Raw genomic sequence first — 3760 nt, 5'->3', positions numbered from 1 at the left:
AGATTACCCCTGCCTGCCATAACTTCATGACCTCCTTTTGTACCACTTCTTTCATGACGGGATTCAATCTTCTCTGAGCTTGAATAGAGGGTCTAGCATCCTCTTCTAACAAGATTTTGTGCATGCATATGGATGAACTTATCCCCTTCAAATCAGCTAGGGTCCACCCAATGGCATCCTGATGAGTTTGTAGCACCTTGATCAATTCTTCTTCCTGTTCTTTGCTCAAGGCAGAGCTAATGATAACAGGATGGCTCTCATCACTACCCAAGTATGCATACTTGAGATTAGGGGGCAATGCTTTGAGCTCAGGTTTTGGTGCTTCCTTCTCTTCTTTCACTTTCTCTGGCATGCTTGGCATGGTTGTTTCAGCAGCCTTGATGTCACTAACTTCAATATCCTTGGTGAACTCTTCCTCTGCCACTTCCCTTGTGGTTTCCTCAAAGGTTTCTTGTATTACAATGTCCACTACATCCACCCTCATGCATTCCTTTAGTGATTCTGATGGATAGCTCATTGCCTTGAATACGTTAAACACCAATTTCTCATCATGTAGTCTAAGAGTGAGTTCACCTTTTTGGACATCTATGATGGCTCCAGCAGTAGCCAGGAAGGGTCTTCACAGGATTATGGAAGCTTTGGCTTCTTCCTCCATATCTAACACCACAAAATCGGCCGGAAATATAAAATCTCCCACTTTCACCAACAAATCCTCAACTATCCCATGAGGGAACTTAAAAGTTCGATCTGCCAATTGGAGAGCCATTCTTGTTGGTTTGGCTTCCTCAATCTTCATTCTTTTCATCATTGTTAGAGACATCAAATTGATGCTGGCCCCTAAGTCACATAAGGCCTTCTCCACCATGACTTCTCCTATGATGCAGGGAATTTGGAAACTGCCTGGATCCTTCAATTTCTGAGGCAATTTGTGCTGAATGATGGCACTGCATTCTTCAGTTAACAACACAGTTTCCTCATTTCTCCAGCTTCTCTTCTTGGTCATTAATTCCTTTAAGAATTTTGCATAGAGTGGCATTTGCTCTATTGCCTCAGCAAACGGAATGTTGATTTGAAGCTTCTTGAAAATCTCCAAGAATCTGGAGAATTGGCCATCCTTTTCACTTTTCATCAAACGCTGAGGATATGGTACTTTGGGTGTATAAGGCTTCAGGACCTCTTTTTCTTTTTCTTTTGTTGCAGATGGTGTAAAAGATTGTCCCTGTTCCTTGTCTCCCACATCTTCCTTTGCTTCATCCTCTGTGGTTTCCTTTGAGATCTCCCTTAGCTTCTTTCCACTTCTGAGTGTTATGGCTTTACATTCTTCCCTTGCAATAGCCTTGGTAGCATGAGAAATGCTTGACCCAGGGGTTTGCTTAGACAAATACATAATTTGATTTTCTAGCTTCTGGATGGCAGCTCCTTGGTTTTGCAAGTTAGAATTTACTTCTTCCTTAAAAGCTTTCAAATCGGTTATGTCTTGACTCATGGTTGTAAGCATTCCTTCTATCCTGTTTAATTGATCTTGAAATTTTTGGTTTGCATTAGGTTGGGCAGGTTGATCATTTTGGCCATGATATGGTGGTTGGGAGTAAGTGTTTTGTGTGGCTTGGTATGATCTTTGGTTGGAGTTTTGGTATGTGGAATTATTGTGTTGGTTGTGGTTGTAAGGTTTGTGGTTTTGTGGTTGGCTTTGCTGGTTTCCCCACCCAAAGTTTGGGTGATTTTTCCATCCCGGGTTGTAAGTGTTGGAATGTGGATCATATGATTGCCTTTGTTGATTTCCCACATAGTTGGCCTCTTCCCAATCACCTCCTTCAATGCTTACCTCTTCTTGATCTTGTGTGTGTATTGCAGCCACTTGCTTTGTGTCTAACTTCCTGGTAAGCTCTGCTAGTTGCTTGGCAAACACCTTGTTTTGGGCTAGGATTGCATCAACATGGTTCAGCTCCATGACTCCCTTAGTGTTGTGCCTTTCTGAAGCATAGTAATACTCATTCTCAGCCACTGTCTCAATCACTTCAATGGCCTCATCCACAGTCTTTTTCCTGTTCAATGAACCTCCTGATGAATGGTCTACAGCCTTCCTTGATTCATAGGAAAGCCCATCATAGAAAATATGCAATTGCACCCAGTCAGGGAACATGTTTGGTGGGCATTTCCTTGTCAACTCTTTGAACCTCTCCCATGCCTCGTAGAGCGTCTCACCATCCTGTTGTCTAAAAGTCTGAACCTCAGATCGAAGCCTATTGACCTTTTGTGGGGGGTAGAAACGTGCCAGAAACTTGCTCTCCACCTCATCCCAGGTTGTTAGGCTGTCCCTTGGGAATGATTCCAGCCACTTAGCTGCCTTGTCCCTAAGTGAAAATGGGAACAAGAGCAGTTTATAGGCATCATCCTGGACTCCATTGGACTTCACAGTGTCGCAAATTCTCAAGAATTTGGTGAGATGTTGGTTTGGATCTTCATTAGCACTCCCACCAAATGAACAATGGTTTTCCACCAATGATATGAGCTGTGGTTTGAGTTCAAAATTGTTGGCCTGAATGGGTGGTTTCTGAATGCTACTACCACAATTCCCAGAGGTTGGGTTTATGTATGAACCAAGAACCCTCCTCTCAGGAATGTCATTGTTTCCATCAACCCTCTCATGGTTGTGAACTTCTCTTTCCATGTTGAGATCTAGAGCTTCTTCAAAGTTGTCCTCAGATTCTCCTTCAGATTCTTCTTCTCCCAGTACCCTCTTCCTCCTTGCTTCCCTTCTAAGTCTATGAAGGGTCCTCTCTGGTTCGGTATATGGGGGAGTTGATGTCTCTCCTCTCCTACCTGTCATACAAGAACACACCACAAGCAACAAACAAGTGGAATACTCTTGGTTACTGGAAGAGTATGGTTAGAGCAATTGAGGAATTAATTCAAATAGTTAGTGGGTCAGTGAGTTAGTTGCTTGAATTTAAAGACATAAAGAAAGAAAAAGCAAATAACAGAGTGCAGGAATTAAAATCAACAAGTAACTTGAACTAAATTAACAAAACAAGAAAAATGCTCAATCTAGTTAACTTCCAATTGGAGAATTGTCAATCGAAAACCAATCCCCGGCAACGGCGCTATAAACTTGATGTAGCATAACCTTGATGCTATGATTTTAGGAAATTGCACGAACGGCAAAATTCCTTCCGGCAAGTGCACCGGTTATCGTCAAGTAAAAACTCACAATAGAGTGAGGTCGAATCCCACAAGGATTGGTTGAATGAGCAATTCGAATTAGAAGTTTGATTAGTTGAGCTGAATCAAGAATTGGGTGTGAATTGCATAAAGTAAATTGGCGGGAAATGTAAATTTGCAAGGAATTGAAATGACTGAATCTTAAATTGTGAGAATTAAAGTGCGAGAAGTTAGATTGCTGAAATTAAAAGGGAATTGGGAGTATTGCATAAATTGAAATTGCAGAATATAAATGGAAAGTGTAGATCAGAAATGGGAAGTTCATTGGGTATTAGGAGATAATGAGATCTCCGAATCAAAACATTTTCATCTCTTCCTCAACCAATGCATTCATTGAATTTTGCTTGGCAATCTTATATGATTGGATCCCAATTCCTTGGCTCACCAATTCTCTCTAAAAACAAACAAATTCCCAATCCCTTGGTTTAAATGTTCATAAGAAGAGATGATGCTCGATCACTGATTATACCACACAGTTTCATGAACCACAATTTGGTAGGATTACATGTCACAATATCCATCCAAACCCCAATCCAAT

The 3760-nt window shown here is 41.3% G+C and overlaps 1 non-coding gene across 1 annotated transcript; it reads left to right on the top strand.

Annotated features, from left to right (window-relative positions):
• Positions 1-2141: 2141 nt before the first annotated feature.
• On the top strand, positions 2142-2245 carry LOC112798405 (small nucleolar RNA R71). The gene has a single exon (XR_003200017.1). It is a non-coding gene; the product is annotated as a small nucleolar RNA R71 (small nucleolar RNA).
• The last annotated feature ends 1515 nt before the right edge of the window (positions 2246-3760 follow it).

The sequence above is a fragment of the Arachis hypogaea genome, chromosome 4 (genome assembly GCF_003086295.3).
Source record: "Arachis hypogaea cultivar Tifrunner chromosome 4, arahy.Tifrunner.gnm2.J5K5, whole genome shotgun sequence".
NCBI lineage: Eukaryota > Viridiplantae > Streptophyta > Magnoliopsida > Fabales > Fabaceae > Arachis > Arachis hypogaea.
The sequence above is the reverse complement of the archived record's forward strand: the minus strand, read 5'-3'. Positions and strand labels throughout refer to the sequence as shown.